The 12,914-nt window shown below is 47.6% G+C and overlaps 2 protein-coding genes across 2 annotated transcripts in view; both read left to right on the top strand.

The window, feature by feature from the left end:
* Window positions 1-12,914, top strand: part of LOC141059314 (uncharacterized) — a 150,880-nt gene that overhangs the window by 96,000 nt on the left and 41,966 nt on the right. The gene's annotated exons all lie outside the window — the stretch shown is intronic.
* Window positions 6,930-12,914, top strand: part of LOC141059311 (oocyte zinc finger protein XlCOF29-like) — a 46,994-nt gene continuing 41,009 nt past the window's right edge. The window contains exon 1 of the mRNA XM_073555638.1: window positions 6,930-7,053. The gene's annotated coding sequence lies outside the window, so the exon portion shown is untranslated. The remainder of the gene's footprint in view (window positions 7,054-12,914) is intronic.

Genomic DNA, 12,914 nt, shown 5'->3' on the forward strand with positions numbered 1-12,914 from the left:
TATTATTGTCTTCATTTAATTTGTCTTAAATGAAAAAACACAAAAGAGAATGAAGCAAAAAGCAAAACATTGACCATTTCACACAAAACTCCAAAAATGGGCCAGACAAAAGTATTGGCACCCTCAGCCTAATACTCGGTTGCACAACCTTTACCCAAAATAACTGCGACCAACCGGTAACCATCAATGAGTTTCTTACAATGCTCTGCTGGAATTTTAGACCATTCTTCTTTGGCAAACTGCTCCAGGTCCCTGATATTAGAAGGGTGCCTTCTCCAAACTGCTATTTTTAGATCTCTCCACAGGTGTTCTATGGGATTCAGGCCTGGACTCATTGCTGGCCACCTTAGAAGACTCCAGTGCTTTCTCTCAAACCATTTTCTAGTGCTTTTTGAAGTGTGTTTTGGGTCATTGTCCTGCTGGAAGACCCATGACCACTGAGGGAGACCCAGCTTTCTCACACTGGGCCCTACATTATGCTGCAAAATTTGTTGGTAGTCTTCTGACTTCATAATGCCATGCACACGGTCAAGCAGTCGAGTGCCAGAGGCAGCAAAGCAACCCCAAAACATCAGGGAACCTCCGCCATGGTTGACTGTAGGGACCGTGCTCTTTACTTTGAATGCCTCTTTTTTTCTCCTGTAAACTATGTTGATGCCTTTCCCCAAAAAGCTCTACTTTTGTCTCATCTGACCAGAGAACATTCTTCCAAAACGTTTTAGGCTTTTTCAGGTAAGTTTTGGCAAACTCCAGCCTGGCTTTTTATGTCTCGGGGTAAGAAGTGGGGTCTTCCTGGGTCTCCTACTATACAGTCCCTTTTCATTCAGACGCCGACGGATAGTACGGGTTGACACTGTTGTACCCTCGGACTGCAGGGCAGCTTGAACTTGTTTGGATGTTAGTCGAGGTTCTTTATCCAACATCCGCACAGTCTTGCGTTGAAATCTCTTGTCAATTTTTCTTTTCTGTCCACATCTAGGGAGGTTAGCCACAGTGCCATGGGCTATAAACTTCTTGATGACACTGCGCACAGTAGACACAGGAACATTCAGGTCTTCGGAGATGGACTTGTAGCCTTGAGATTGCTCATGCTTCCTCACAATTTGGTTTCTCAAGTCCTCAGACAGTTCTTTGGTCTTCTTTCTTTTCTCCATGCTCAATCTGGTACACACAAGGACACAGGACAGAGGTTGAGTCAACTTTAATCCATGTCAACTGGCTGCAAGTGTGATTTAGTTATTGCCAACACCTGTTAGGTGCCACAGGTAAGTTACAGGTGCTGTTAATTACACAAATTAGAGAAGCATCACATGATTTTTCGAACAGTGCCAATACTTTTGTCCACCCTTTTTATGTTTGGTGTGGAATTATATCCAATTTGGCTTTAGGACAATTCTTTTTGTGTTTTTCCATTTAAGACAAATTAAATGAGGATAATATTACCAAAAAATTTGTGTTTGCAATAATTTTCTGGAAGAAACTGAGTATTATCTGACAGAATTGCATGGTGTCGTACTTTTGGCCACAACTGACTAGTGTGCTATGCGCTACAGTATTGAAACACCCTCAGGGATAGCACCCATTTGTCAAATAGGGATAATATTGGACGTGGACACCACTTACCGCAGGGCGCAGGCACTGGGCAGCAGGGACTGGAGTAGGAGTGGGACTCAGATTGGCCGTTGGGCTGTGGCACACTGTAACCTAGAGGGTCACATCCACATTATAGAGGGTCACATTCATATTACAGAAGTTGAAATCCACATTACAGAGGGTCACATCCACATTACAGAGGGTCACATCCACATTATAGAGGATCACATCCACATTATAGAGCAGACCTGGGCAAAGTGCGACCCGGAGGTCACATCTGGAACGAGACAGCTGTGAGGCTGGAAATCAGAGGTCCACGGGCCGCACGATGCCCGCCTGGCCTCTCGCTGTTTCCATGTGCGCCGCGGCGCTGCTGACTCCTTTGGTGGAGGAGGGGCCTCTGCCCACTTCCTCCACCAGTGTGTGAAACAGTTGACATGATGAAATGACATCATCACGTCAGCTGTTTACTCTGGAGAGTCCACGCACCGGAGGCAGGGAGAGAAGCACAGCAACAGGGAATGGGACGAGTATGTGGTGTTTTATTTCCTTATGTGTATGGGCCATTTGGGTGGGCATGGGGAGGATAGAGGGTGACGACATGGTCCTGCACAGCTGGGGTGGGTGACGACATGGTGCTGCACACCTGGGGTGGGTGACGACATGGCGCTGCACGCCTGGGGTGGGTGACGACATGGCGCTGCACACATGGGGTGGGTGACAACATGGTGCTGCACACCTGGGGTGGGTGACAACATGGTGCTGCACACCTGGGGTGGGTGATGACAAGGTGCTGCACACCTGAGGTGGGTGACGACAAGGTGCTGCACACCTGTGGTGGGTGACGACATGGTGCTGCACACCTGGGGTGGGTGACGACATGGTGCTGCACACCTGGGGTGGGTGACAACATGGTGCTGCACACCTGGGGTGACATGAGGGGGGTGCTGCAGCTGCACATGGTGCATATAGGGAGGCTGTGGGGTTCATGCCGTATATATAGTGAGGCTGTGTGGGGCTCATGCACTGTATATAGGGAGGCTGTGTGGGGCTCATGCCGCATATTGGATAGGCTGTGTGGGGCTCATTCAGTATATAGGGAGGCTGTGTGGAGCTCATGCTGTACATAGGGAGGCTGTGTGAGGCTCATGCTGTACATAGGGAGGCTGTGTGGGGCTCATGCAGTGAATATAGGAAGGCTGTGTGGGGCTGATGCAGTATGCCTGAATTAACAAGCACTTTTCACCTACTGTGTCCCCCCATTTCCTTGTAGATTGTAATTTATTGTCTGTACATGTCCCCGCTTAATTGTAAAGTGCTGCGGAATATGTTGGCACTATATAAATAAAAAATATTATAATTATTATTATATGGGGAGGCTGTGTGGGGCTTATGCAGTGTATATGGGGAGGCTGTGTGGGACTCATGCAGTATATAGGGAGGCTGTGTGGGGCTCATGCTGTATATATGGAGGCTGTGTGGGTCTCATGCAGTATATAGGGAGGCTGTGTGAGGCTCATGCTGTATATATGGAGGCTGTGTGGGGCTCATGCTGTATATAGGGAGGCTGTGTGGGGCTCATGCTGTATATATAGGGAGCCTGTGTGGGTCTCATGCCGCATATAAGGGGCTGTTAGGGGGGCTCATACAATATACTGAAGGGGCTGTGCTCGGGTTCAAACGATATATAGGGGGATGTCAGCATTAATAATTCTGCTCAATATACAATTCTTATAAAATTAATATTAATAAAATTATCAATAATATAATAATTATAAAATATCAATATTAATATTGAGAAGAATTAATTTTGGCCTATGGGTTCGGCCCTCCACGACAATCAAGGTCTCTCATGTGGCCACTCAGGAAAATTAATTGCCCACCCCTGTTATAGAGGGTCACAGCCACATTATAGAGGGTCACATCCACAATATAGAGGGTCACATCCACAATATAGAGTCACAAACATAGACGGTCACATCCACATTATAGAGAGTCACATCCACATTGTAGAGAGTCACATCCACATTTTAGAGGGTCACATGATGTGACCCTCTAAAATGTGGATGTGACTCTCTACAATGTGGATATGACCCTCTAAAATGTGGATGTGACCCTGTGTAATGGGGATGTGACCCTCTAATGGGGATGTTGCCCTCTAAAATGTGGAGAGAGAAAGAACAGAGAGAAAGAAAGAACAGAGAAGGAGAGGAAAGAAAGAAAGAACAGAGAGAAATAAAAAAGAGGGGAAAGAAAGAACAGAGAGAGAGAAAGAAAGATTAGAGAGAAAGAAAGAGGGGAAAGAAAGAAAGAACAGAGTGAAAAAAAGAACAGAGAGAGAGAGAAAGGAAGAGGAGAAAGAAAGATAGAACAGAGAGAGAAAGAACAGAGATAGAGAAAGAAAAAGAAAGATTAGAGAGAGAAAAAAAGAACAGAGAGAGAAAGAATAAAGAAAGATTAGAGAGAGAGAAAGAAAGAAACAGAGAGAGAGAAAAAGATTAGAGCGAGAAAGATTAGAAAAAGAGAAAGAGGGGAAAGAACAGAGAGAGAGAAAGGAAGAGGAGAAAGAAAGAACAGAGAGAGAAAGAAAGAAAGAAAGAACAGAGAGAGTGAAAGAAACAGAGAGAAAAAGAAAGATTCTATAAGGATACTATAGCAGCCCGGCTCCCATTGTAATGCCCACCTGAGCCTCTCACTGCAGGACATATCATGGCCGACATCCCCGAGTCCAAGGCGATCCCGCTATCCGCGCTGTCGTCGGAGGACACAGTAATGGATCTGAAGCATTCCCTGAAGTGCCTCCATGGATCCGTCACAATCTCCTCCAGAAATTACCTCATTTCTGGTCAGCTTCTAGCACTTCATTTCCAGTAGAACGTCACGTGCAAATTTTAAAGAGCTCCTCGGGGCTCCGCTGTGTACTCCTGTGTCCGTGGGAAAAGCCCCAGCCAGGGCAGACTCTCTCTCAAAATCGGGACTGTCCCTCTGGATCCGGGACGGATGGGAGGTATAAATGCTCCCCACCACACACCTTGTACACGCATGGCTCCGCACACCTCATACACACATGGTTCCGCTTTCTATGCCTTGTACAAACGGCTCCGCTCCATACACCTCGCACATACACGGCTCCACTCAGTACACACATGGCTTCACTCCATAAACCTCATAGACATGCGGCTCAGCTCCGTACACCTTGTAAACACGCGGCCACGCTCTGTACACTTTGTACACACATGGCTCCTCTCCGTAAACCTTGGACACATGCGGCTTTGTTCCATACACCTCGTACACAGGCGGCTCCGCTCCATACACACGTGGCTCCACCCCATACACACATGGCTCTGCTCCGCTCCGCACACACACGGCTCAGCTCCGTACACGCAGGGCTCCGTTCAGTATGCCATGTACACACGCGGCTCTGCTCCGTACACCCTGTACACACGCGGCTCCGCTCCGTACACACGCGGCTCCACTCTGTACACCCCGTACACACACGGCTCAGCTCCGTACACTTTCTACACACAGGGCTCCGCTCAATACACTTCGTACAAACGCGGCTCTGCTCCGTACACCTCATCACATCACACCTCTGCTCCCCTCCTGTGACCTCATCACAGGTCCTGTACACCTCATACACAGGCGGCTCTGCTCCGTACACCTCATACACAGGCCGCTCCGCTCTGTACACCTCATACACAAGCGGCTCCGCTCCATACACCTCATACACAGGCGGCTCCGCTCTGTACACCTCATATACAGGCGGCTCCGCTCCGTACACCTCATACACAAGTGGCTCCGCTCCGTACACCTCATACACAGGCGGCTCCGCTCCGTACACCTCATACACAGGCGGCTCTGCTCCGTACACCTCATACACAGGCGGCTCTGCTCCGCACACCTCATACACAGGCGGCTCCACTCCGTACACCTTGTATACACATGACTCAGCTCCGTACTCCTTGTACACACGCGGCTCCGCACACTTGTACACATATGGGTCCGCTCACTTTGTACACATGCGGCTCTGCTCAATACACCTCGTACAAGGCTCTGCTCTGTACACTTTCTACACACAGGGCTCTGCTCAATACACTTTGTACAAACGCGGCTCCGCTCCGTACACCTCGTACACACACAGCTCCGCTCCGTACACCTCGTACACACACGGCTCCGCTCCGTACACCTCGTACACACAGGGCTCCGCTCCGTACACCTCGTACACACACGGCTCCGCTCCGTACACCTCGTACACACAGGGCTCCGCTCCGTACACCTCGTACACACGGCTCTGCTCCGTACACCTCGTACACACGCGGCTCCGCTCCGTACACCTCGTACACACGCGGCTCCGCTCCGTACACCTCGTACACACGCGGCTCCGCTCCGTACACCTCGTACACACAGGGCTCCGCTCCGTACACCTCGTACACACAGGGCTCCGCTCCGTACACCTCGTACACACGGCTCTGCTCCGTACACCTCGTACACACGCGGCTCCGCTCCGTACACCTCGTACACACGCGGCTCCGCTCCGTACACCTCGTACACACGCGGCTCCGCTCCGTACACCTCGTACACACGCTGCTCTGCTACATCCACACTGTAAACCCCTCCTGATCCCACACATAGGCTGGGGTCACACTAACCTGCGCAAAATACGGTCAGCATTTTACATGAGTAATACGGATGAATGGCCCCTAAACAGTGCTCCGTATGTCATCCGTAATCAAGGTGTGGTCGCGTATTTTGCGCATGTCAGAATCCGTATGGCATCCGTATGGCGAGATTTTCTCGCAGGCTTGCAAAATGGACATATAATGGAGCCCTATGACAGGGTTTATAACAGAAACCAAAGAATAGATATAGACACATAGAATGCATATATATATATATATATATATACACACACAATGTATTCTATGTGTCTATATCTATTCTTTCGTTTCTTTATTAAACCTGTCAATGTGATTTTACTGTATAGAGCACTGAATTGCCGGCTTTTGTAAAAGACACCTGGTGCGTATTTCTCGCAGGTCACGTGTGCTCCGTGTGTAATCCGTATTGTTTGCGCACCCATAGACTTGCATGGGCGTATTACAGCCGTAGTACGCTGACAATCGCAGCATGCTGCGAGTGGCACGGAGCATAGGATACGGAGGAGAAATATACGGCTGGTGCGAGGGACCCCATAAAGAATCATTGGTCCGTGTCTAATGCGTGCTTTTAGCGCCTCTCACTCGGCCGTATTCCTCGCCAGTGTGACTCCGGCCATAGACTTCCCCTCATCCAGCACCATGACAACCAGCACAGCAGAGTCCTGCACACACTGAGGCTCCTGATCATGTGACCACTGACTCCTCCCCTCCTGTGACCTCATCACAGGTCCTGTGCGCACAGAGCAGCCATATATGTGGCAGACACTCGCTGGATCTTCTCCTTTCTGGGCCGGTTCCTTCTGTGAGTCCTATTAACCCTTTCGCTCCCTGTATTCTCCTTCCTGACAGGACAATATGGATAGTGTGACAGGAATTTAAGCAATGTGGAAGGAAAAATGACAATTTTACTTTTTTCCTCACATAAATGTTCTTTTAGACCCAAATTTTGCATTTCCATAAAGGTAAGAGGAGCAATGACCCCATACACTGTGCTGTGCAATGTCTCCTGAGTGCGCTGCTGCCCCATAGGCTCGGAAGGGAAGGGACGCCATTGTGGCTGGAATAGATTGCGGACGCCATGTCACATGTGAAGAGCCCCTGACAAGCCAACAGCAGAGACCCCACAAGTGACCCCATGTTACCCCCTCCACCTCTGGGGGACTCATCTCGGGGGCAGTGAGGATTCCTAACCCTCAGGGAGTCACAGAATGGTATAACACTGAGCGGAGTACATGAGATACGACCATTGTTTCCACTAAATTGTTGCTCTGTCCCCAAGTCTGGAATTATCAAAGGGAAAATAGGAGAAAACAGAAACAATTTGTTCCACAATTTCTCCTGAGTGCGCCGATACCCCATAAGTGGGCGAAAACTACTTTACAGGCTCAGTGCAAGGCTCAGAAGAGAAGGAGCGACGGTCCGAGGGGGCCATGTCACATTATCAGAGTCCCAGAACAGCAGGATCCCCCAATAAGAGACCCCATTCTACAAACTCCACCTCACAATTAGTTCATCTTTGTCCCAGAATTTTATACCACTGGGCGATGAAGAAATGATAATTACATTTTACCACAAAAATATTGTTTTAGCCCCATTTTTACCTTTTTACAAGGGGAAATAGGTAAAAATGGCACCAAAATTTGTCAGACAATTTCAGATGAATGTGGTAATTAGAGATGAGCGACTTTGCCATTTTTCGGGTCGAGTCGGGTTTCATGAAACCCGACTTTCTCAAAAGTCGGGTCGAACGAAATCGATCGACTATAGGGAAAAGTCGAAGGCCGACTGAAACACGAAACCCAATGCAAGTCAATGGGGAAGCAAAGTCGGCAGGGAGTGGAGGACAGTAAACACACCTACAGTGCCCATTTCAATGCCAAAAACATCAATTCTTATTACTGAAGCTTGTCAACCTTAATTTACTTCATAATAATAGTTACACATTGAAAACTGGGGGTTATTTGGCTAAAGTTGTGGGGGGGGGTAGGGCTGGCTCCAGGTTTTCGTGTGCCCTGGGCCAAAGAGTGTCAGTGCTCCCCTTTAACATATACCACAACTCATGATGCTCCGATACGGCACAGAAATATAGGTGTAGTACAATGACAAACACTTCACTGCTTACATGACATGACATGACTGATCTATTTTAAATTGTATAATAGCTCAAAAACAGGACAGTATATTACTCCATACAGTGTTATGGCCACCACATTGTGCGCCATACAGAATAATGACCCCCATATATTTCTCCATACCAAATAATTAGTCACATATAATGTTCCATACAGTATCTGATGAGCGCCACATAATGCTCCATATATAATGGGCCCCATTTGTAATGCTCCAGTATATAATGTACCCCTTAGATGCTGCTCCAGTGTCTGATCTGTCCCATTTACAATGCTCCAGTACATGATGGGCCTCATGGATGATGCTCCAGTGTATCATGGGCCCTAATAATGCTCCATATATAATGGGCCCCATTTGTAATGCTCCAGTGTATAATGGGCCCCCTTAGATGCTGCTCCAGTGTCTGATCTGTCCCATTTACAATGCTCCAGTACATGATGGGCCTCATGGATGATGCTCCAGTGTATCATGGGCCCTAATAATGCTTCATATATAATGGGCCCCATTTGTAATGCTCCAGTGTATAATGGGCCCCCTTAGATGCTGCTCCGGTGTCTGATCTGTCCCATTTGCAATGCTCCAGTACATGATGGGCCTCATGGATGATGCTCCAGTGTATCAAGGGCCCTAATAATGCTCCATATATAATGGGCCCCATTTGTAATGCTCCAGTGTATAATGGGCCTCTTAGATGCTGCTCCAGTGTCTGATCTGCCCCATTTACAATGCTCCAGTACATGATGGGCCTCATGGATGATGCTCCAGTGTATGATGGGCTCCAATAATGCTCCATATATAATGGGCCCCATTTGTAATGCTCCAGTGTATAATGTGCCCCTTAGATGCTGCCCCAGTGTCTGATCTGCCCCATTTACAATGCTCCAGTACATGATGGGCCTCATGGATGATGCACCAGTGTATGATGGGCTCCAATAATGCTCCATATATAATGGGCCCCATTTGTAATGCCCCAGTGTATAATGTGCCCCTTAGATGCTGCTCCAGTGTCTGATCTGACCCATTTACAATGCTCCAGTACATGATGGGCCTCATGGATGATGCTCCAGTGTATGATGGGCTCTAATAATGCTCCATATATAATGGGCCCCATTTGTAATGCTCCAGTGTATAATGTGCCCCTTAGATGCTGCTCCAGTGTCTGATCTGCCCCATTTACATTGCTCCAGTACATGATGGGCCCTATTTTTAATTAACCCAGGCATGGTATGTGAAAAGAGCTCCATGGAGTAATCTGAGGTGTGTGCTTCCACATCCTTCACTTTTGGTGTGGGTGAAAGACATAAGGAAAGGGGTTGCTCCTGACCAGAAGCCTGCAGTTAGGACTCAGTGCATGCATTTTTTACAACTTCAGAAGAGGAGGCAATAGAGCTGGAGGCTGTTTCAGCAATGTAAGCCACAAACAGTTCCTGATACTCCGGCTTTAAAAGCAGTCTACCTACTCCCAGAAAAGGGAGCCTTACAGGCCTTCCAGAGCTACACCATGACGCTGGCTCAACACGTCCTGCTTTAGCTGCTATTGTGTTTTTGGCACTACCAGCAGATGCACCACCACCACCATCACTAAAAGGTGGCCCTCCACGCCCACATCCGCGTCCTCTTCCACCATACTTCCTCATGTTTTTGAAAATGGACCCAAAATACCAGCAGATATATGGTACTGTATCAGAAGCGTACAGCTCTATACAGTCTATGGATAACAGTAAATCTCCGTGTATATTGCATGAGGCATACACAGACGCTCACAGGCTCAGTATGGATTACCCAATAAAATAACAAGTTGAAAAAAGGTAGAGTATCACCAGATACAAGGTATATATAGTATAGTGTAAACATTCTGATTCTCCGTATACATTTCAGGAGGCAGACACAAACGCTCTCAGGCCCTGTATGGATTACACAAGAATAGGAAAAGCTGTAAATGGGTTATGTAACACAAGCGTACAGCTGTATACAGTGTTGGGGTAATCTTAAAGTTCCAAATATATTGCCGGAGTAACAGACAGACATTTACAGGCTCATTATGGATTACACCAGAATCTAAATAGCTAAAAAGGTTACTGTATCAGAAGCGTTCTGCTGTACACAGTGTTGGCCAAATTGAAAATATCGGTATATATTTCCGTAGTCACCCTCAGACGCTCACTCAGTTTGGTTTTGACCATAATAAAAAATGTTGTAAAAAAGGTCCTGGATAACAAGATAGCAAGTATATATATTTTAGGGTACAATTGAAATCTCCGGATAAATAGTCCCGTAGTCACTCTCAGGCGCTCACTCAGTATGGATTTGACCGTAATGCTAAATGTCGAACAAAGGTACTGTGTAACAAGATACAAGCTGTATCGAGTATAGTGTAAAAATTTGTTTCTCTGATTCACCGTTTATATAGAAGGCGTAACCCACACACGCTCACTCACTATGGATGATGTAGGGAAGGTGGACTGACAGACAAACCAGCCTGTAGTGAGAAGCAGAGGTGTAGCGCAGTGTAGGTGTGAAACCGCTAAGATAAAGAGAAAGGGTGCAGTCTTTTAGCTTGCCCATTCGAGGGCAGTGGAGAGTGTAGGAGTGGGACTGAATAACTGCCATTGGTCAGAGAAACAGTTAGGTGATGGTGGGTGGAGTTACCAGAACTGGAAATATAAAAGGCTGAGGGAAGGTTCTGGAAGAGTCAGTCAGCAAAGGGAGCACAGTAAAGAGGAAGTTCTGCTGAGGAAATAGAGACAGTGGAAAGGCTCCAGAGAGGACTGACAGTTGAGGCAGTGACAGGGGGGTGGCCCAGAGGACGGTAGCCGCAGACGGCCTGGGGCTATCATACGGACGGTGTGCTCAGACTGGTGCAGCGCTGTGGTGGTTGGACCTAGGCCAGCCACAGTGGAAGAACCACAGAGGACGCCATGATTATAGTTACAAAGGAAGTGAAGGTACCGGGGCCTGTGTACAGAGAAATGTGAAACGGCTGTGGTGAATTGCTGTTGTCGACAGAAGGATGGGCACTAAAAACGGACCTGTTCAATACAAACTCTGTCTTAGTCTCGTTTTTGTCTGCGGCAAGAAGAGGGTCCCCCCCCCACAGTTGGTTATCCTACAGATGATACTTTAATACAAATTTTTGAAACAAGGTACTGTATCAGCACATACCAGGTGTGTCCAGTCTAAAGTTAAATTTCCGTCTATATTTCCGGAGTCAGACACAGACACTCACAGGCTCACTATGTATTACACCAGAATTACAAAAGTAGAAAAAGGGAAAGGTATTCATAGCGTACATCAGTATACAATGTTGTGGTAGTTTTAAATCTTCGCATATATTTCAATCTCAGTAAGCAAGTCAAGAATCTCCGCTACTGGAAACTACATGGATACAAGTATAGACGCAAAGTCGAGTGTTAGCAGAAATTTTGGAATTACTCATTGCGGGAAAACCTCCCGGTAGATGTTGCAGAGGCGAAGCAGACCCTCAATTACTGTGTCTGTGGAGAAAGCGAAAAAGGTTCTTTGTGAAGAAAGGATTGCTTTATCGCAGTAGCATTTATCACATCACCGTTACTCGTCTCCATCAAATTGTGATCACAGGGAGAGATGTACCCATGGTCCTGACTGCCTACCATGATGTGTCTGGTCATTTTGGAGTGCAAAAGACAGAAGCCTCAGGCCGTAGGCGATTCTATTGGATTGGCATGAGAGGAGACATTGAAAAATGGTGGCAGGAATGTCACACGTCTGTGACTATAACAACTGTGAAAGGTGATCATAAACCACCACTGCATCCGCTTGTAAGTTGACATCCATTTCAAATGGTAGCCATTGATTATCTTAAGGTAGAGGCCAGCAGGACAGGCCATAGCTACATCTTAACCATCATTGATCAATACACCAAATTTCTAGTGGCCGTCCCTGTGAAGGATTTAACTGCCCAGACTACACAGCGGTGGAGCAGGGAGAGGTAAGTATTGCAACTTGCAAGTGCTGTGGCCATGACCAAGCAGGGGGGGCACAATCGTGGTCGATGGTACTGGCACAGGGCCCCTCATAGTACGCTGGTGTGTCTGACGGCGAGTGGGCCCTCCCACCATCTGAGACACTGTATTGTACTGTGAGAGGCCCTGTGACATTGCCGTCAGTCATCAGTGGACCCATCCACCTGTTCAGAGCAACGGCACTTGCCCGGGTGCGCCAGGTCTTGAACCCAGCCGTTGGGGGAGGGGTGGGCAGCCCAGTTAGGGAGGTTTAAAAATTGGCATATGTAGATGTGTTGGCTGGACATTCAGCTGCTGCAAAGGGTGTAATTGGGCAAGTCCGAGGAAGAGGAGGAAAAAACCGAGGCACTTTTCTGGTAACCTATGTGTCATCAGGGGAAGGTGGGACAAAATCCTTTGAAACCCATGCATGGTTCATTTTAATGAAGGTTAGATCATCAACATCAACAGACGGGTCCTTTTTTCTGTCGGGATTGATCCTGCAGCACTGAAGACTTTTTCAGATAACACACTAGCAGCAGGGCAAGCGAGC

The sequence above is a fragment of the Dendrobates tinctorius genome, unplaced genomic scaffold (assembly GCF_039654945.1).
Source record: "Dendrobates tinctorius isolate UK_male_01 unplaced genomic scaffold, ASM3965494v1 ptg000226l, whole genome shotgun sequence".
Lineage (NCBI taxonomy): Eukaryota > Metazoa > Chordata > Amphibia > Anura > Dendrobatidae > Dendrobates > Dendrobates tinctorius.